General features: G+C 44.6%; 1 long non-coding RNA gene across 1 annotated transcript; it reads left to right on the forward strand.

Annotated features, from left to right (window-relative positions):
* The first annotated feature begins 5 nt into the window (after nucleotides 1-5).
* Nucleotides 6-22,230, forward strand: LOC137519135 (uncharacterized). Its single transcript, XR_011020969.1, has 3 exons — nucleotides 6-175; nucleotides 18,630-18,822; nucleotides 22,042-22,230. It is a non-coding gene; the product is annotated as an uncharacterized lncRNA (long non-coding RNA).
* Nucleotides 22,231-22,617: the final 387 nt, after the last annotated feature.

The following is a 22,617-nucleotide window of genomic DNA, read 5'->3' on the forward strand; positions in this document are numbered from 1 at the left end:
CCATTCCCTCTCTACTAAGTTCCTAGGTTCTGTACTGAACCCAATACAGATTTCTCCAAGAAGACTCAACTGAGAAAAATGATCTGCATTATGGCTGCTTCACACTAGAGGCAATCGGCAAAGAAAAAACAGAGGAATTGGGGTGGAGCAACTTAGTGATCAGTGTCCTGGATAGGTAAGGAAATGTTTGTCCAGCTAATGGAGGTCACTTACAATCTGGAGTGGGTGCTGAGGTGATGCTGCATAATTAAAGGGGGTATTACCAAGGCCTGGAACCCACTACAAATTGCTATCGCTAATCGCAATCGCTAGCGTTTTGTATGAGCAGTTTGTAAGCGATTTCATGAGCGATTGCGGTAGTGTATTTAAAAAGTGTCAGCTTTTTGCCAGCGATTGTGTAGTGATTAGCGGTTTAAATTCTGATTGGTCCTTCCAATAAATTTTGTGACAGTGTGCAGTCATTTCAAAACGCTAGCAAAATCTCTCTGTGCAGGTTTTGATGAGCGACTAAGCCAGCATTTATATACTTTACATTGCAGAAACGCAAACGCGAAAACACATGTTTTACGATTTGGTAATCGCAATTGCCCCAGTGGAATTTGGCCCATCCATTAACATTAGCTGAGCGTTTAGGGAAATCGCTAGCGGTTTGAATTGCTCCCTTAATGCTCAGAAAATCGCTCTAGTGGGTTCCAGCCCTAACTGCAATCCCCATGTGGGGAAATATCTATGTGCTCTACAAGACTGAGGGCTCGTTTCCACTGTTGCGACGCGATTTCGCCAGCATTCCGACGCTTGTAAAAACGCATGCGGATGCGTTTCCGCATGCGTTTTTACCCACGATTTTGCGTGCGATTTCGCATGGCAGGGTGCCATGCGAAATTAACCATGACACTGCCAGGGCAAAATAACATTGAAAAAGGTGCGAAATCGCACGCGAATCGCGGGTAAAAACGCATGTAAAAAACGCATGCGTTTTTACTATTAAATACATTAGCGGCGATTCGCACGGATTCCCGACGCAGGCGAAATCGGTGGGTCCCGTCGTGCAGATTTGGCCCGCCGCCAAATCGCTCCCGCACGCCGCACATGTGGAAACAGCCCCGGTCACTTCAATGTACCAAGCGTCACCGCATGCGGATTCGCTATGGTGGAAACGAGCCCTGACTCTTTATCCTTGTCATGTATATTCAGGGGGGATGCTGCCTCACTGACTGAGCCTTCTTGCACACTACATGCGATTCCGATACTATTATTATTATTTTTTTTTTTATATGATCCGATTTTTGATTCCTAATAAAAAAAAAAAGGTAGTGCATGCTGCTAAATTTTTTTACATTTTTTACATTTTCAAAAATCAGATTGTATAAAAAAAATTGGAATAGCATGTAGTGTGCAAGAGGCCTAAGGCCTCTTTCAGACGGATGCAAGAAGGGGATGGGGAACAGTTTGTTAATGATTACCACTATTCAAAGTATCTATAGAAGTGATTATTATGAGCACAGGACAAATAGAGAGCTAATACTGTAGTTGAGGGAGGGCCAATCGGGGCACCCTGGCCCAAGGGCCCCATTGCGGTCGCTACCTCTGCAGCCCCTATTGCTACGCCCCTGCTATTAACATTATTTTCAGTATTTTCTTGCTTGCTGGGGGATAAAAGACATATTATCGACAAGGAAAATGTCACCTAGTAGGAAACTCAAGAGAAAAGTTTATTGCATATGGGGCATATCTGAGACCAGAAACCCTCTAGGAGCGATTTTCTGTCCGTTTTTTGCGATTTGAAAACTCTTGCTAATGTAAGGCCTCTTTCACAATGGAACGTTGCGTTTGATGCAACGTTAAAGTTGCACAACGTGCCCCAAACGCAGGGCATGTAGGTTATGAAATTGGACGTTATTTTGCACTGCGTTATGTGTCTCTCGGTGCGTTGTTTTCGTTGCATACTGATGGAACGAAAACAGCGCATGCGTTACTTTTTTTTTTTTTAAAACCTTACTGAGCATGTGCAACACACATAACGCAGCAAATGTATTGCTAAACGCACAGCATGCAGCACCTTCTAAATATTGCTACACGTTACACACAACGCAACGTGTGCACTGTGAATGTCGCACAAACTTTGTATTGCTGTGCGTTAGTCTGCGTTATAAAATGTTCTAACGTGCGACTTTTAACGTCCCACTGTGAAAGAGACCTAATGCTATGGGTGTAATCTCAATTGAGTGATGTGATTTTATAAAAATCCCCCATAGCATTGTATTAGTGATTAGAAATCGCTCCTAGTGGGTTTCTGGCCTGAAGTATAGGAGATAAATAGCCATTTACCAAAAACTGGACTCAGCTTGCGCTATTTTTTTGTGTGCTAAATTATTATTACTGACAGCAGTGTTTCTCAGCATTATAGTACTCTCTATCGTGGGTAGCAGAGTTTCTACTCGAGTCACCCTCAAGCTCGAAACGAACCTCAGTCATTCAAAACCAAAGTAAAAAAAAACAAATCTTGCCTCCATTATTCTTGTTCTGCATTCAGATGACCGTTTAAGCAAACCTGAAGCAAGAAAAACACAAAACTTATAATATAATGAATTGTATGTGTAGTATGGATAATGAATAGAACATTAGTAGCAAGGAAAAGAGGCTCATATTTTTTATTTTCAGCTATAAAGCCTTTTTTTTTTATTATAATATTGCATCATTGCAGTTTAGAAACCACACTCTGTATTTTAAAGGAGTACTGTCTAAGATTTGAACTTACCTGGGGCTTCTAACGCCCCCTTGCAGACGTCCTGTGCCCGCACTGGGACACTATTATCCCCCAGTCCCCGCCGTGGGTCACTTCCTGTGTTTTGCGGCGACTTTAGTGTCACAAGCCACTGCCGCAAGGGACCGGAGGATCGCATGTGCACAGGACATCAGTGGGGAGCTGTCAGAAGCCCCAGGTAAGTTCAACCCCCCCCCCTTACAGTACTCCTTTAAGCTATAAAACAAAGCAGAAATAATGGCCCTTTGAACTTTCCTGCAGTAAAACTTATCTTAACCTGTCTCTCACTGTTTCTTGGCCCTTAAATTGCTTCAGAAAACAGGACTGTATTCCACCCAGTGGGTCAAATAGCTCAGAGACGCTCTTGCATAGATAACTGACGTTTATTTTTAACGCTTTCTGTACTGGAAAACAACATGAGACGTCTTTCTTTGCTACTAATGTTGTATTTCTTAGCTGTACTACACAAACAACTCATTATCTCATAAGTTTATTTTCACTTCAGGTTTGCTTTAAAGTGGATCCGAGATGAAAAACTAACTATTACAAGTAACTTATCTATCTTATCTAAAGTTTAGATAGTTTACACAGCATATCTAGCTGCAAACAACTTCAAAAGTTTATGATTATTTATTCCTATGATACAATGAGGGCAGCCATGTTCTGTTTGTCACATTGTCACAGGCTGAGGGCTGGAGATGCTATCCGCTTGCCTGTGTGTAAATTCAGCCCCCTCTCCTCCTCTCTGCAATCAATGGCTCGTAACCTCCTCCGCTCCTCCTCCACCTGCCCAGACTTAGCCCTTGCTACAGTGCCAAGGCACAAAAGGAGCTGTGGGCGAGGCTTGTTTAGTTTATAGGGAATTGGAGTATTACAACAAAACAAAAAAAGTATTTGGCTTGCGGAATGACCTATAAACTATATGAAAGGAACACAATTATGCAATGAGTAAAAGTTTATCTTGGATCCACTTTGACCATCATCCTTCATTTGTTGATATTTTTAGTGTAATGTGTTTTGGTCTATCGGTAATGGAAAAGCATTAAAACACAGATGCCAAAAATGGACAAAACGGAAATCGCTAAAAACAGACAAAATCTGACACTGACAGAAAGCACTTCACAGGAATTACAATTCAGCTCGCCGATGAACCCAGAAATTGAGGCCAATTTGGCCTAACTGAGCTGAGACAGAACACAAACACTAGAGGGGATTATCTTCCCCATGATGCGTCCCTGTTTTTTAGAAGTGGGATATGCCGTGATTGACTATAAATTTGTTTCAAACATTCTTTTAGGCTTTTACCAAAAATACTTATTCAAGTTTGTTTTTCTATAATTTATCATTTTTGACTCTCAAAGCTTACTATAACTGATTGAGTGTGACAAGTTCAAGTCCTCCCAGAGCCCATTATAAGCAGCCCCTGGGGTGCACATACCACATGCAGGGAACCTGGGATCTACACTGATAGCAGCTGGGAGCGCTTTGCTTGTGACAGGAAACACACTTTACTTAGGTGTTTAAAATCAACTGATCCCCTTTGCTGTGTGGTGCAATTACGATGCAAAATCTCATAATGCAAAATTTCGGGTGAAATCGTTATTCATTTTGTTTGTAAACATAATTAGGAACCGTAATTTAGCAATTTTGCGTAATTTTGTGCTGACTTTAGGCCCTGTTCAAACTATCAGCGTTTGCAGAATGCGTATATATTAAACGAAACGCAAGGTAAAAAAACTCATGCGTTTTCTATGCGTTCCAATGCGTTCTCTATTGCGTTTTGCACACACACGTGACCCGGGAAACAGAAAAGAATTATAGGAACCGCAGAGGGAAACGTACGCTAAAAACGCAATAGTACGCGTTTTTGATACGCGTCTATAGACTTTCATTGCGTCCGTTTCTGTGCGTGACGCACAGAACTGCGTGCAGCAATGCGGATGAGAAACGTATGCGTCTCATACGCATACATGTGAACGAGGCCATTTTTCTGAGTTTAAAAAACATTTTTCCTTTGCATTTTTGTAATCGATTTTCTCAAAAACTACAAGGTCTTTTTGGAAAAAAAATTTTGCTGCCTTCTTCCCAATATTCCTCTTCACCTATGTATCAATTCTGGTGACGAGAGCATGTATGGGGCCTTGCTATAAACCTCTAAAATCGGCATAAAATTACGCAAATTACGAATGGATTACACAAAATCAGTTGAGTGCCCAAATCGTAATTTTGTATGGACAATTTACTCAAAATTGAGTGTAATTGTAATTAGCAGATTACGATCATCAAGGTTCATAAACAACCCTAACTAGCGACCTAAGGTGGGGGCAGAACACCTCCAAAATTCAGAAGAAGGCTCAGCAGAAGCTATTTTTCCTACACCAATTGAAAAAATGTTGTATTCCAGAGGAGCTGCTGTCCAGCTTCTACACTGCCACTATTGAAGCTACCCTCTGCTCCGCCATAATCGTGTGGTTTGCAGGAGCAACTGCCTGAGATAAGTATAAGCTTCAAAGAGTTATCAGCTCAGCAGAAAGGATCATTGGCTCTCCTCTGCCACCTTTGGATCTCCTTTATACCGCTAGAATGAAGACAAGCGCTAGCAGGATTTCCCATGACTCCTCCTACACAGGCTGCCGCTTCTTCAAGCTCCTTCCATCAGGCCGACGTTACAAGACCATCCGCCAGGCCTGGATTTACATCACAGGAGCCTATAGGCACAGATTTTCTGGCACCCCAGACTTGCCCTCCATGAACCTACGAACCCCTTCCCGAACCGCATCGCAAGTGTGTTGGCTGTCCCAGCTGTCACTTTTCCCTCACTTCCCCTGCCTGGCGTAGGTAGCTACTGGTGGCCTTTAGTGTTAGGTAGCCAGAGAGGTGACCCAAAGAGAGATCTCATTAGTGGAATGCTGAGAGTCGGTTGCGTAACCTCTCATTTACACTCATCTCTGGACTCTGTATAGAGAGGGAGGGAGGGAGGTACTCAGGGGAGTGAGCCGCCGTTCCACCATCATGCACCTGTAGGCACGTGCCTTCAGTGCCTTATGGTAAATCTGGACTTGCCATCCGCCCAAGAACTAACAGGCAAAGGGACACCTTTTTTCCCCTCCAGCTGAACTCCAGCCACTCGGTGGTACTCTAGCCCCACTCAGATCAATTATGCCTGGCCGAGGCACACTGGAGCCCGGGCCAGCTAATAACCCAGCCGTCACCCTGATGCACTTCTATGAACCACTCAATGCTGTGTGATGTTACCTATTCCCTTAGCAGCACTAATCCACACCCTGGGGGAGGCTCATGACTTGCTCACAAGCTAATTGCATGTTGTACAGCATCCACTGTTTTCACTGTTGTCATTGTGTTTTGTCTGCCTGTCTTCTGCTTGTATTTTATTGTTAACGGCTTATTGTCAAATTCTAACTTGCTCTATTGCCACTGCCATGTGAACCACAACCGATTCCGGGTACGACTTCGGTCGCACTTGGCAAAATAAAGATTCTGATGTCAGTGCCATGCAATGTGTACACAACTAGAGGATTGTTCTGCCTGTATTACCCAGACTGGTGCCTGGAATGATGGTTACAGACCGTTTCAAACTGCCGTTTTTAAATGATTGCTGTACAGACACACTGTTTAGCTTCAAGTGAATGAGATTCATCTTATCAAATCTCTGTAGATTAGGCCAGCAACATCGAAAGATGACTTTAATAATCCTAAAATGTGTATAGCGCTTCTCTCCTGTTGGGTAGGGTGTCTGGGGTAGAGGGGGGACTGAGTAGGCCTGCTCTTCCTCCTGCTTTCCCACCCTTCCTCCCCTGTTTGACAGAGTGGTACAGCCCAGCTTTAGTTGTTCCAGCATCACTCTGCTGTTCGCGGCTATGCAGCTCCCAATGTATGTCATGTGACATGCAGCAGGAGCCCTACAAGGCAGAGGTGAGCTGACCAGAGCAGCTGCAGTGAACAGCAGAGTAGACTGACCCGGTGCTGGAGCAGGTACAGCTCTTCTGCACTGCTCTGCCAAATGAGGAGAGGGGAGAGATGTACGTGTACTGTGAGAGGGGGTTGGGGGTTCAGGGGGATTAGGCCAAACCTGGAAATTGGGGAGGAGGCTGTAGCCCGAACATACAAAGGGGGGCATTACATTTTCAAAGGGGGGGGGGGAATGGTTTGTAGTTAAAGGGGATCTTCAGCCTAAACAAACATACTGTCATTAAGTTACATTTGTTATGTTAAAGTGATCCTTAAGTCGATAAAAAAAATTGAGATTTACTCACCTGGGGCTTCCCTCAGCCCCCTGCAGCCGATCGGTGCCCTCGCAGCCCCGCTCCGATGCTTCTGCACCCACCGGCGAACACTTCCGGTTTGGCCGTCACCGGCCGACAGGCATGGGAACGCGAGTGATCCTTCGCGTTCCCAGCCATAATATCCTCCTGGCCGCAATAGCAGCATAGGGGGCGATATTATGGCTGGGGACGCGAAGAATCACTCACGCTCCCATGCCTGTCGGCCGGTGACGGCCAAACCAGAAGTGTTCGCCGGCGGGTGCAGAAGCATCGGATCGGGGCTGCGAGGGCACCGATCGGCTGCAGGGGGCTGAGGGAAGCCTCAGGTGAGTAAATCTCATTTTTTTGATCGACTTAAGGATCACTTTAATTCAAATAGGTAATATAATCTCCTACCCACCCTGTTTTAAAAGAACAGGCAAATATTCGTGATTTCATGGGGACAGCCATCTTTTTGGTTGAAAGGAGGTGACAGGTAGCATGAGACACAGTTCCAACTGTCCTGTGTCCTGATCACCCCTCCCAGCTGCACGCGTTAGACTTCAAATCCCAAATTCAAAAAAACAAAAAACAAATTTGCACCAAAACAGCAGAAGTAGAACAACAACATCAGAAATCTCATCATGCTTTGCACAGCACCAGGGGAAAAATGCCTGGGCAGATTTCTTGGCAGCTAAAAATGAGGCTTAGGTAAGAAAAACAAAGTTCTGATGTTGTGAAATTGTTCAGTGCTGCTGAGTAGATTTTTAGTCTGGAGGTTCACTTTAAGCCCCTGCTTCTTCATAATATGAGTATTTTGGACTTTTACTAGGTTTTTGAATGTAATTGGGGCTAGTGGGTAATTAAGGCTAGGAACTGGGGGAGATTACTAGTATTCGCTCTTGGAGTCGGTGTTTGGGTAACTGCAAGGGCAAGGTTGTGAGCAGTAATTAGGATGGGAGGTGTTGTGAAAGTACTAATAGGACAAAGAGGGGGAATAGTTATGTATACTAGAGGTAGATTATGACTTAAAGAGGAACTCAAACCCAGGATTAAATTTCATCCCAATCAGTAGCTGATACCCCCTTTCCCATGAGAAATCTTTACCTTTTCTCAAATAGATCATCAGGGGCGTCTGTATGGCTGATATTGTGGTGAAACCCCTCCCATAGTGTGATGTCATGACCATGGTCTTGCCAGTTTACTGTCTGAGAACCTTGTTGCATTGTGGGAAATAACGTCTGTTTCCAGCTACCAAGCAACCAGAATCTCCCTCTGCGGAATGTTCGTTTACTGAGAGCTCGATGACCTGGCAGGACGAAAGATGTCGCCACCTGTTATAAATGTCAGAATGTAAATCGGGGAGAGGAAAGATTTTACAATGAGCAAACACTGACTAAATCATTTATAAACGAATTATGTTATTTTCACTGCAGTTCCTCTTTAAAGTGGAACTGAAGATAATATAAAAATAAAGAGTTTCACTCACCTGGGGCTTCTGCATGCCCCCAGCAGCCACCCTGTCCCACGGCGCTCCTCAGCGATCCTCCGTTCCCTGCCGCCAGCTAGCTCTGTTACTCAACTTATAAGTCGAGGGGCTGCGAAGCATATTTTTTTTTACATGTCCCCGTCTGCAATAGCGCTATTGCGGACTGGAATGCGAAGAAGGATATATGTGGCCAGAGCTGCGCAGGTGCAGTGGCCCGACGGCGAAACCCAAAGTAGCTGGCGGCGGGAGAAAGGAGGATCATGGAGGACGGCTGCTAGGGGCATGCAGAAGCCCCAGGTAAGTGAAACTTTATTTTTAGATTATCTTCAGTTCCGCTCTAAGTAGAGAAAAACTAACTTTTGGTTTATGCCACCAATACGCTGCACTGCAATGCAACGACAGGGCCGGATTTGTATTTTTTACCACCCAAGGCCACTGTCACCAGCTGCCCCCCTTCGGTACAGGAAGAAAGATGGCCCCTCCCCCTTCCTATAGGTAGCCTGATTACCCCTCCACCTTTCCCTCTGGTGTAGGTAGCCCGATGACCTTCCCCCCAGTATAGGTAGCGAGATGACCCCTCCACCTTTCCCTACAGTATAGGTACTGTAGCCAGATGACTCCCTTAATCCCTCCCCCTTCCTTTCAGTATAGGTAGCCAGCTCGCCTTCACACCCCAGCTTCCATCCGTGTCACTCACTTCTCTGCTTGTCTCCAGTGCAGAAGCTTCCTCTTCCTTTCCGTCTCCAATGCTGCCCAAGTCCATAGCCGCCAGCCACAATGCAAACATGCACAAAGAGCAAGATGGCTGCTGCACAGGCGGCTGGCAGCAGAGTACCGCGGTCAGGCGCTTGCCTAATCTCCCTGCATTGCAGCATTTGCAAGATTGCAATTGCTGCACCAGTTTAGCCTGCTGCTTTGGTGCCCTTGCTCCTGTGGAGCCCTAGGCCATGGCCTAGATCAGGCATGGGCAAACTTGGCCCTCCAGCTGTTAAGGAACTACAAGTCCCACAATGCATTGCAGGAGTCTGACAGCCACAGTCATGACTCATAAAAGCAAATGCATTGTGGGACTTGTAGTTCCGTAACAGCTGGATGGCCAAGTTTGCCCATGCCTGGCCTAGGTGGCCTTGGCCTAAATCCGGCCCTGTGCACTGACAGCTCTGCTCCTGAATCAAAGCCAATCTGTTAAAGCCAATCCACACATATTGGCCATATTTTTTGGATGAAATGAAAATACACATAAATCAGATGTATAATAAAGCTGCTATGAGAGTTGTTGCTATGTGGAAATTTCACAGTTTGAAAAGACAAAAGTTTTAGGTAAAATGAGGCCCTGCGCACAAATCAGTGTATCCTTACATCTTAATACTGCACTAATCATAAAGTTATTGTGATCTCTGCAATCCCTAAGGAATCTTAAGGAGTTATATTGTATTACACAGGTCGACTTTTTGTCAAAGTCAGCAGCTGCATTCAGCAGAATGGAGCTGCTGACACTGGGGAAAGTGTCGTCCTGTGTAATACAATAGAACTATGGCTTGATGGATATCATTTTAAAGCTCTCTTTCTCCTCTTTCTGACGACCCCTAAATCGTTGCCCTACACCTTATAGTTTTCTCTATTTTCGCGATCGAAATCGCGGCCGCAGCAATTTTAATCGCGAAAATAGCAAAAACTAAAAGACGTAGGGTGGTGGTTTATATATCATTGGAAAGAGGAGAAAGAGAGCTTTAAAAGGATATGCATCTTTCCATAGTTTCTGCACTGCTCGGAGTCCCTTTAATATTAATGTATTAATGACCTGATGAAGGGCGTTGGCCTGAAACGAATTAGTGTTGTTGCCTAGAAAAGTATCTTTATCACCCCAAGCAAACATTTGTTATAATATCGATCTCATGAGGATTTGATTTCGTAGGCCTCATACACACGTTACAATTTTCCATCAGAACGACCGGTGATCTGATAAGAAGTTGCATCGTGTGTAGAAGTCCAAATTGTTTCCATTTTTGCATTGATAACTACACAAAATCGATCGGAATCCAATCAGACCGGTCGGAGATGATCTGGTCAATCCATCGATCTGATGGAAAATTGTACTGTGTGTACCCAGCTTAATGCGCTTTGACCACACTTGTGACCTTCATGAAGATTGACCTTCATGAAATAAACATTTGAACTCTTTTTCAAACTTCAAAACATTGTTGTGGTATCTTAAAGTAATATATAATCCTTGCTAAATTACTGAGTGTTCTGTGGTAAAGTGGATTGTCCTGTGAAGAATCGCCTTTTTCTGCCCTTAGTAAAAAAAGGAGTGTTTCCCAAATTAAAAATAATACCACATGTACAGTAGTGACTTCCCAGCAAAGATAATCAGTTTAAGTGACAGATCAGAGCCAGCTTTTTCACTACACAAGGCGCTACGGACTATACCTAATCCTGTCCAGTACGTATTTGACCTGAGGAAGCGGCTTATACCGAGAAATGCATTGTCACTGTGCTTTATGTTCTTCAATAAATTGGAACTCCCCTATTATTTTAAACTCCTAGAGAGTCACCTTTTTATTTTTACTGAAATTCTAAAACCCTGCCACTGATAATTTTTTGGGCGCCTCCTGTATCTATCCAGTATATTCTGATATACCCTATGGCTGTAGGGTCTTCCCCCTCGCTGGCTTTGTGGGTCGAATATTTTGTGGAGCAGCGACCTTAACACCTGGGAAAAGGCTGAGTGGGAATGTTTTTTCCCTACAAGCACATACGAGTGGTTGCCTCAGGGTTTTGTGGGTATATTCTTGTATTTTACAATATACCTACTTAACCAGGCGATATTACACCAAAATGGGCTCCCGGTGTCGTGTGTCTTCTTTTTGTCTCACTAGTACCAGTTTAAGTGACAGAATTTCTCCCCAAGGAGAACTCCTAGGTAAGCATGTGATCAAGGTGACCAGCTGACTGATTTGTGTGTCTCTGATTGGCTGACCTTCCAATCAGAAAGTTACGTCATGTGATTCTCTGTGAATCTTCCCCAGGGAGGATTTCTATAGAATAAATCTCTAACCGTCCGCAGCAATGTACGAATTAATAAAACACGTATATGTTTTGGGGGATAATCCTCTGCAACTCTCACTGACGGCTGGAAAGTTTGGAAGACAAGCTCGTCCGGTGTTGGTGTCAGTGTCAATATTGACCGAGCTCTTACCAGGCCCAGTGTCCTCTCACAAAGTGTGTGGAGTGACCCCTGTCCCCCGGCCATTCCTCATCTGTGGGAAGCCATTAATCTCCGCCTGACTCCAGTGACACCTCTTAGCAGATAGGCCCCTTTGTGTCGGCCAATTAGCATGCAGCGCGCGGAGAAGCGGCTTTTGTTTTCCAGTTAATGAGTGAAGGGGCAGAGCTGAAACCAGTGGGAGAAATTCGCTCTCCCTGTTTGTTTAGAGCCAGATATGAGCTTTATGTGTGATGAGCGCTGACAGCAGCGTTTTGTGTCCTGATGTAGCAATCAATGCAGATGATAGATGGAGAGTCACTGTGGGGAAAGCGATTATAGAGGACCCCCTGCTGGCCTCTCGCAGCAATGCATCCCCTCTGAACCACTTCTGGCTGCTATTTTATAACCGATGCCGCCTGTTTGCCTTTTCCTGGAAACGCAGCTTGCTCACACTCGGGGACCCCCAGCTCCGGACCTCATTCATCACCAGGGGGGAAAAAAGCAGCAAACACATTACTTAAATAATTAGCCATCAGCTAAAGAGAGGGGCTGTCAGCGGAGATGAGGGGGGAACGCCAGCTGACAACCAGAACCGTTTGACCCCAATGTAAATAATCCTGACCTGCTATTTCTGCTATTTGAGAAAGATCTAAAGAGCGATTCGTGTTTTTCCTCTATTGAAGGGAGAGGAATCCCGACTGTATGGATTAGATGAGGCGTATTCCCTGCGGAATCTGAACGCCGACCACCGAAGATAGAATAACTGCTGCTTAAAGCAAACCTGAACTGAAAAAACCATATGATATAATGAATTGTATGTGTAGTACAGATAATGAAGAGAGCATTAGTAGCAAAGAAAAGAGTCTCATATTTTTTTTTCAGTTATATAGCTTTTTTGTTTTGTTATAAAATTGCATTTGACTGTAACAGTTGCAGTTTTAAAACCTCACTCTGTCTTTTAAAGAGGGATTGTCAGCCACAAAATCAAATCCCATTTACCCACTGCTCTGTGTTTATTATGCATTCTGCAGCCTTACCGTGCATTGCAAGCACTCCAATCTATTCGGAAATGTTTCTGCTGTAATAAATCTCATCTGTCAGCCTGGCTTTATTTGGTACATTGCAGACGAGAAGGAAGCTTGTTATCACCCCTCCCACTTTCCTGCTTTTTCCTGATTGGCTGAGGGCAGTTCAGTGTGACATGAGGCAGAAATTTGATCGTGCTGTGCTCAGGTGTTACGTTTTGCATTTTTGGGTAGCGTTTTCTGTGTAGTAGATTTCATATATTGTTACAATAAAGCTGTTACTGAACAGCTTCTGTAACAAAAACGCCTGCAAAACCGCTCTAAACTGGGGTTTTTCAGAGCGGTTTGCGTTTTTCTTATACTTAAGCAAAACGCCTCCCGCTCTGGTGTGAACCACCCCATTGAAATACATTACCCTAGCGTATCCAAATGCGAGAAAACCCGCTCGGTGTGCACCAGCCCTAAGGGAGGAAATGACATCAGTATTGGTTTTAGTAAGAGGGAACCAAGATGGAAAATGCAAGGAACAGAATTCTCTTTATTTACTATATAAAATTCACTGAAATCAAAAGTACAGTATAATACATCTGTTATGTAGGTACCGGTAGTTATCTACTTATATATGTGTTTTTTTCCTAGCATAATATGGCTGACCCTGCTGCTTTAAGCTATAAAACAAAGCTGAAATATTGACCATTTGAACTTTCCTGCAGTAAATTATTATCTCAAGCTGTCTTTGGGATGGTGCACACCAGAGCGGTTCTGAAGCGTTTTTTAAAACGCTTGCAGGGGGAAAACCGCTTGGCTAATGAAAGTGAATGGGATGGTGCACACCAGAGAGGTTCGTTTTTTCCACAAACGCAAACTCAGGGGCTGCAGCATTTTTTAGATTTCTGAGGCGTTTCTGCCTCAATGTTAAAGTATAGGAAAGTGGAAAACCGCTCAGAAAAACGCAATTACAGAGCGGTTTTCCAGGCGTTTTTGTTACAGAAGCTGTTCAGTAACAACTTTACTGTAACAGGATTTGAAATCTGCTGCACAAAAACGCTCCAAAAACGCTAGGCATGTTTAGAAAACATTAGTAATTCTAAAGATCAAAGTAATAGGTGTGGCACATCCCCTTCAGTGAGTGAGGAACACAAATATAACCCTCACAGTCCAGCAGGCCTGAACTAGCTGCACTTGAATCCACTGCCACTGGACGTGTGCTCCGCCAAACAAATGGGGAAAACAGTTCAAACATAAATGAAAGAAAGCAGAAGCGTGCACCTTCCGTCCAGGGTTTTAATCTCAAATAGTGACAGTGGTATGGATCAAAAGTACATTTCAGCGTATCAATGTGCAAAATCCAGCATGATGGATGAACGTTGATGTGAAGCTTACGTGTCCATCCAGATGGCTGGTCTGTGGGAGGGAGGTGGGTGGGAGGCACTGAGGTGGCGAGCGACGGCCGTTTCGCGTCTCCTGACGCTTGGTCACGCTACGTGCCACTGAACATCAGGTCAGTTCCACTTTAAGTCCACTTTAAGTGGTTCAGAAAACAGGACTGTATTCTACTCAGTGGGTGGAATAGCTCAGAGAAGCTCTTTTGCATAGATAACTAAAGTGTTTATTTTAACTCTTCCTTTACTGGAAAACAACATGAGACTCTTTTCTTTCCTACTAATGTTCTATTTCTTAGCTGTACTACACATACAATGTATTATCTCATAAGTTTATTTTCACTTCAGGTTTGCTTTAAAGGACCACTATCGTGAATATTTGTAAAATTTAGAATACATCTGTACAAGTAGTACATTTATCCCAGATTAAAATGCACCATAAATTACTTTCTTCCTATTCCTGTTGCTTACAGTAAAGGGCCAATTGCAAGCGGCAGACAATATGAATTCATTTGTATGCAAGCTAAAATTATTAGATCTCATTGGCCATCTATAGCCACAACATCAGCGATGGGAAAGAGAGATCAATCAGATTCTCCTTTTCCTGCTTCAGGTTAGCATAGCTCAACCAATCCAGATTCTTCTGTTCTTGCTTCAGTGTAGTATGGCTAAACCAATCAGATTGTCCTTTTTCTTCTTCAGTGTCATATGGCTAAACCAATCAGATTATCCTGTGCCTTCTTCAGTGAAGTATGGCTAAACCAATAAGATTCTCCTGTTCCTGCTTCAGTGTAGTATGGCTAAACCAATCAGATTCTTCCATTCCTGCTTCAGTGTAGTTTGGCTAAGGGCCGGTTCACACTTGCAATTCTCTGCCAAACGGTCCGGATGACCTGACCGGAGCCGGACCGGATCGGAACCGTACGGTTCTGATCCGGATCCGATCCAGATCCGGTCAGGTTGCATCAGGTGTTCATCAGGATGCGATCCGGATCCGTTTGGCAAAAGATAGTAGAAACCGAATAAAAATGTTGGGGTCTGGGAGGTCAGTAGAAGGTGGACCTGTGGAATCAGGCCCTCCGCTGTTTAGCACTCACCTCCACCTCCGACATACTGCCAACATCTCCAGCACGTTTAAAGTCACTGCTGCTCCACTCCAAAATGCTTGCCCATGTGTCCCCATCCAAAATCGCCGCTACAATACGCATAGGAAGTGGGGTAGAACATCCGGATTTTTAGCCAGTGTGTTGTGCGCTCTCCGGTTCTCATTGGTTTGTATTGGCCGGATGGTGCAGTCCGGCTCCGCTCCGGATACGGTTGCCGGAGGAGCCGGACCAAAAAATAGCGCATGTTGGGTCTTATGCCGGAGTCCGGATCCAGTCCGGATCCGGTCCGGACGAAACGGACGCATGTGAACGGACGCATAGGCTTTCATTGCTATGCCGTGCGTCCGTTCCGTCCGTTCTGCATGCGGTCCGGCTCCGGCACGGTGATTCCGGACGGCGACCGCTAATGTGAACCGGGCCTAAACCAAATCAGATTCTTCTGTTCCTGCCTCAGTGTCATATGACTAAACCAATCAGATTCTCCTTTTCTTGCATCAGAGCAGTATGGGAGAGTGAAGCAAATTATTCTGATTGGTTAATATGGCTGGCTTTTCTCTCTCCATCCGTTCGGACTTTCTCTCTGCATAAACAATTACCGTCCGCTGTGTATTTTTATGCTTTTTGTGCTTGCTGCCATTTATTGACCGTGGGAAAAGCTGATTCAGTATAAATAAATGATAAGAAGGCCAGATGTCGGTGTATCTCCCATACAGCTTCCTTCACCGCGGATTAGCGTCAATCGGGAATGACAGAGCCTGAAATATACTGAAAATTGTAAAAATATATTCAAAACATCTGTGTATTATTCTAAGTGGAGCGTCTCATATTTTATATACACATCAGACACAATATGCTATATTTTATATGCTTTTTATTATATTTCAGTGGAGAATTCTACAGCGTGAGGTTTATTATGACAAGTCCCATCTCTCCCAATAAAAGCTCACATCTACTGCCAATGGGTTTGTAGCGTAGCACAATATATCTCTATATGTATTACATGTGACAGTATCTCCAGCAGACTTTGAGTCATTTCAGCTCATATAATGCTGCTTTCAAGAACTACAAAACTGCCACAATGGGAGGAAAAAAGTTTTTAAAAAAAAGTAAAAAGAAAACAAAAATATGTTGCTAACCAAAAATATTTGTGAAAAGATGCCTTAGAAAGTTTAAAGTCCTTGTTAAGGTTCACATTTATTTTTTATTGCAAGTTTTGCGGAATATATATTTGCTATTTATAAAATATTGTGCCTTGCACATAAAACATATTTGTTGAGCATTTTTATTATCTTGCTGGTTGGATTTGCAATACTGACTTCCTGTTCTAATGTCGGGTAATAACACAATAAGAAAAAGCATAGTGCACACCAATGTTTGCCCAATCAGGCTCCTAATAACCTTGTGCGGTTCAACATCCAGATTGGAAGCAAAAACATTTGATACAATGTAAGGAGGTAATATCCAGGAGCAACCCGCATTCTTTTGGTTCAATAAAACTTCCAAGCTTTAAATGTGAATCTTCTTAGGGCAATGAGCATCATATGTATAGTGTGATGATCCGCTCAGCTGGCTGCACAGGCAGACAGCTGTTTGTCCATTCCTCTAGTCTGTGGGCTGCAGGTCTCTGGAACAGAGACCTGTCTTTCCATTGCAAGTTTCTGGTCTGTTCTCTTGCTGGGGAATTTGCATACATTCGTTATGCAAATCCCCTACCTGCCTTCTTTGATGACTGGCACTATAAGAGCTTTATGTTTCCCAGAAGGCTTTGCTGGTCATTTCCTTTCCATGGTCTGTTCCTGATGGACACTGCTGGAGTGTCAGCCATTGCTATCTAGTATAGTTAATTCCTGGGGGTTGCTTTAGGCTCCCCTTCTAGCCCAGTCAGGTTGTATTATCTGTATTGCCTGTTCTGTCTTGTCTTGCCTGTTGCCATTGTCCTGCCCCAAAGGTGGTCGACAGGAAATGGTTCTGATCTCTATTCTTGGAGTATAGCTGGTGCAGCGGTTGCTACCAGCTATCTCTTCTGTTCTGTCTCCTGGGATCGCGCTAGCTACTTTTTGCTAGCGCTGGGGATCCTTCTGTTCTGTCTTCTGGGATCACGCTAGCTACTTTTCGCTAGCGCTGGGGATCCTTCTGTTCTGCTACTCTGTACCTGGATTGCGCTAGCCACTTTTCGCTAGTGGTGTGAATCCTATCTCTCGCTTGTCCCTGTTTTCGTGTGTCTGTCTTGTCTGCTACGCTTGCTGGAGGCTCGGTGAGGTAACCGTTAAGCAAGCGCTCGCGTCCTCTGTTTCATGTCTGTCTGTCGATGGTTAGTTAGGCGTGCTTGTCTCTACTGTGCTTATCACGTGGAGACCGAGCATAACCGCGTGCACTGTTGCGAATGAGTGCGGTGTTCGCGGTTAGCTAGCATTTGTTATTTTCCGTATCTCCTTATTGTATTATTTGCTGTGCCTTTGCTACCCTCGTATTCTATTCTGATCTGCCTTGTGTCACGTCTGGCGATCGCACCTCTCGCGATCGCATTCCTATTTCATATCTGCTGTTGTGTGTGTGCGCGGTCGCGGGGTGGCGACTGGATTGGCGCACACACATACAACCTGTCCCTTTGCTCAATCTCATTCGCAATCGCCTCACTTGCGATTGCTTTCTGCGCTTCGTACAATTCCTGTCTGGCACTTGTGGAGGTACAGAGGATTGGTTCCTCTGCACTCCCCAGCGCCATCTGCCGACAGGAATTTCCCTCTACAGGTGCGTAGCACCTTTTGCTGGGTGCCTGCAAATATACGCTTGTGGAGGATTTCCGCCGTGTCAGCGCACGCGTTGTGCGCTGATCACGGAGAAAGTTCCACAATCGTTACATATAGTATGCTGAATTTGGTGCAGGGCTCTACCTCCTGCCGGGATTAAATACTATTCCGCCTTCGAGTTGTAGAAACTTGGAGGGAGGTGTAATTTGGTTCTGAGAATCCATTGCATTACTGCTCTGACAGTGCCCAGCTTTGGTGTTCGACGCTGAGCGCCATGGGCTGAAGTTATCTGATTCTAATAAACAGCAGTAAAATACTTAACGGCACAAAAAACATCACACAGGAGAGAATTGTTTCGCCCTGCAATCTGGGCTTTCTCAGGACTGTTCACCGATAGAATGTGTTTTAGTGGTTCAGTTGAATAGTTTGGAACCAATAGAATGTGTGTTGCTCCTGAATATAACCTCCATGCATTGTATCTAATGTCAGATGATGCTTGATTATAAAATATTCTCATTTTAAAGACTATGGGATTTGGTTATAGGGTTATTTCTATTTCACTTTTTAGTATTTGCCTTAGAAAAAAAATGGAGGTGGAGTGATATCCATAATTTATCTGGTGTAATTTTTTTTTTATCCACAGGGGGTGCGTTCAAGAGGTGCTGCAGTGTGGGGCCAGCGTGGGGAGACCCTAAACCATACCCAGTATGATATCCAGAAAACCGTGAAGGACTTTGATGGTGACTCTAGCTTTATTTATAACAAGATAAGGCCAGGAGACAGTGGTCAACTCCTAGCGCACTCTGCTGGACGTCATACAGCATAGATCACCACAGGTACATAAATATGCCTCACGAGCTGAATAAACTGGCAGGGAGGTATTTTTCTTTACTTGATACTCTCCAGTATGTCCTATATAGATTCATGTGAAACTTTCATCACACTAGACAGTCAGTCTACAGGTCCGTACACACGCCGGACTGCAGGCAACGACTGGTCTGTCATCACTTCCCACTGGGTGGGGTTTCAGCAGACAGTCCGGTGTGTGTACAGTCTGTCGGCGGACTGATAAGGCGGTTTCTGAGCGATCCACCGGCGGATCGCTCAGAAACAGCCGTATCAGTTTGCAGACAGACTTTACACATGCCGGACTGTCGCTGGAACGCCCGCCCAGCGGGAGGTGACGACGGACCCGTCGTTGCCTGCAGTCCGGCGTGTGTACGGACCTTACCAGATCAACCATTAGATAGTTCCCTCTCTGACCGAATCTGATCAAAGAGGAAGCTATTGTCTGCTGATATACTACACACCGATTTCCAATACATTTCAAAATGAAATCAATTGAAAATTGTCCTGCTTCCAACCCCATGTGTATATGTACCCCTCTTCCTATGCTCATGTGCAGTGTTGAAGACTCACCTGTCACATGCTGGTGCAAATCCTGGCCTCCTCTGGTGTCTGGGTCACCGCAAGCAGCTGTACCACTTGACACCGGCTCGTGTAGAACGTCATGTGTTGGTGTCACGTGGTACAGGAGCTCTTGGTGATGCTGGACACCAGAGGAGGCTAGGATTCATGCCAGCGTGGCAGTACATGAGCATAGGGGGGAAATAGGCCGGGGGTCCATCAGTTGTTGTCAATATCAAACTCTGTTATTGCCCACACCTGATCGAGTCCTTGTAACTGAGATTTTCCACCATTCCTGATCAAGCCTTTTGCCTGATGTTGGCTGGAAATCAATCGATGGGTTGATCAGAGGGCCATTTTGAGGCACTGATTCTCCTCTGCTATTTGAACTAATGCAGAAGGAATGACTCTGCTTTGAGACAATTCCAGATAGAACTTCATAAACATGAAGTGAAAACACGTTACTACTACGTTTATGACTAAAATATCCAGTACTACCTCTAATGACCACAAATGCAGTAAATACATACACCCAACAGCTCACCAATACCACTGAACCTAAACACAGGGATGATCCAACTCCTGTCTACATCTCATAGGTACGTAATTCCCTGTATATGGAGGCTTCCAGCTCTCTGATCCCTCCCGATGTCTCACCTAATAGCTCTTCCCAGACGTTAGCAATTCCCCAACAAGAGTCTGTGCAATGTAGAATCACTATGTTGTCTGATTCTGACAGTGGAGGCCTCTTCCTGGCAATGGATGAGTCCATTTTTCATCCGCTGAAACAAACATCCTCGCATGACCCGCCAGACAATAAGGAAACATCATCGTACTAATGTATTGCTCTTGGTTATAATTGTTTTACGTTGTTGTGTCTCTGCTGGACTAATTACCCGTCAACAGATATCTTACTTCATGCTATTTGTTTTTCTATTAGCTTATTTGTAAGGCTTCTGGTAGCAATTAACAGCAACTGGTTGTGACCTTCCTGCAATCCCATAAATACTGTATATGTGGGATAAAAACAAGGAATCCAATGATCTGTTTTAAAGAGTACCCATAGGCACAGAAACGGGGCATTGCATTTCAACATGGAAATTTGTTACCTTCCTATCGGTTAAATGCTGTCCTGGGCTTACATGGCATTTTTGCGCATTGTGCTTTTTGGCACAAGGTGAGCCGATTGACAGCTCACCCTGCTTCCGCACAAAATGATTACCCCTCCGAGTCGCCCCAATCTCCGGATCCTCGCAGTACCCCTGAGTGAGGTGCGGACCATAGCATTACTGCTGCAACAGAACAGCACAGATGTGATGTCACGTAGCATTTGGGGCAAGCGAGGAGAACGCTATCAGTCATTGCGTGGCTTTATAGAACTTCTGTGAGCTGTTTATTTTTAATGTATCACTATTAGGGATGAGCTTCCAAATTCCACACAATCCTAAATTATTATTATTTAGTATTTATATTGCACCAACATCTTCCGCAGCACTGTACAGATCATGTTAGCTTGCCACTTAACTGTCCCTCAGAGGGGTTTACAATCTAATCCCTTCCATAATAATATGTCTGTATGTATCGTGTAGTGTATGTATTGTAGTCTAGGGCCAATTTAGGGGGAAGCCAATTAACTTATCTGTATGTTTTTGGGATGTCGGAGGAAACCGAACTACCAGAGGAAACCCACACAGACACAGGGAGAACCTACAAAGTTTGTGCAGATAAAGCCCTGGCTGGGATTCAAAACGGGGGAGCCAGCGTTGCAAGGCGAGAGTGCTAACCACCACGCCCCCGTGCTGCAAATTTCTGGTATTCCAGTGCAGAAATTGGAATTCAGCGGAATACCGCATTACTGAGAATTTTTAGGCCAATCACAAGACGCACATGTAATGGGCCAATCAGAGAATCAGTATTGTACTGCAGAAACTGAAATTCCACCAAATACACAGTACGGTACCAAGACTCTATTAGGCTAATCGGAGAATTCAGAGAAGTGTACCGTGGCTGCCAATCGGAAATGCATATTCTGCATAATATCCAGGGCTGGATTTGAACTTTTTGCTGCCCAAGGCCCACTGTCACCAACCCCCCCCCCCCCCATACGTCCTGTCCACCACCCGTCCTGTGTGCTCTCCCTGTCCCATTTGTTCTCCTGGTCCTGTGCTTTTATCTTCTGTACCCAAGATCCTGTGTACTTCTTTGGTCCTGTGCTCCCCCCATTCTGTGCTGTTCTTGGGGGGAGCCCAGGATGGGGGGGAGCAGAGGACCACTGCTAGCCCTTGTGGAAGCAGGGCAGTCACGAACTGGGTTTGCGACTGATGTGGTTTACATGTTTGGCAGTTTAATTGTCCTAGTGTGCCAGCCTGCTGTCTGCCCCTTGCTTTCTGGTGCCCTAGGTCATGGCCTCTGTGGCCATGATTTAGCGTGCATCCGCAACGTATAGCAGATTCTGCAAAAAATCAATAAAAAAAAAAATTATGAATAAACTTGACAATAATAGAAAAAAACAACATTCCACCGAAATTGGAAATTCCAATTTACTCAGGAGTCGGAAACAAATTTCTCAGAATGCGGAATTGTAAATCCACGTTTCTGTACATCCATAAAATCTGATTCATAAGAGTTTTCTTTACTTCCTTTCCCAGGCAGATCCATCTAATTCAGAAGAACTGAGGAGAACTAGGAGTCCAGGCATATCATCCATATAGCTACATCTAGCAACATACAGATTTTTCCATGCAGATTGTATGTGTGTTCAGTGTGCTCAGGCAGCCCCTGGTGGCTACACAAGGGTACTGTAAGCTATAATAACTGTGTACATTAAATGATCTTATCTCCCCACTGAAATCTTCCTCTATTTTTCGGGGCTGCCCTGCAATCTTGGCCTTCAATTACTTGTTTCTTCTCTCATAACAACATTTAGGATCTGTGTAGTAATGCTGAATAGTGGAAACACAAGAATATCAAATTGGTTCATTCACTGGGTTATATCTATATGAGATTATCCCGGGGGTTGGCTCAGAGCATTCTCCTCTCAGGATGAGATGAAACATATTCCAACCAAATGGTAAGAAGAAAGAGCACATTCTTGTCTGCAGGTGAGTGGCAGAACAATGGTGGCTTTCAGTGACATGACGGGACAGGAGCTCCTAGAAGACACGCTGGATGAACATGCTCAAGTCTGGGATGACAGGTAATGATAGCGGCTTACAGGAAGCAGC

Source organism: Hyperolius riggenbachi, chromosome 5 (genome assembly GCF_040937935.1).
Source record: "Hyperolius riggenbachi isolate aHypRig1 chromosome 5, aHypRig1.pri, whole genome shotgun sequence".
Taxonomy (NCBI): Eukaryota; Metazoa; Chordata; class Amphibia; order Anura; family Hyperoliidae; genus Hyperolius; species Hyperolius riggenbachi.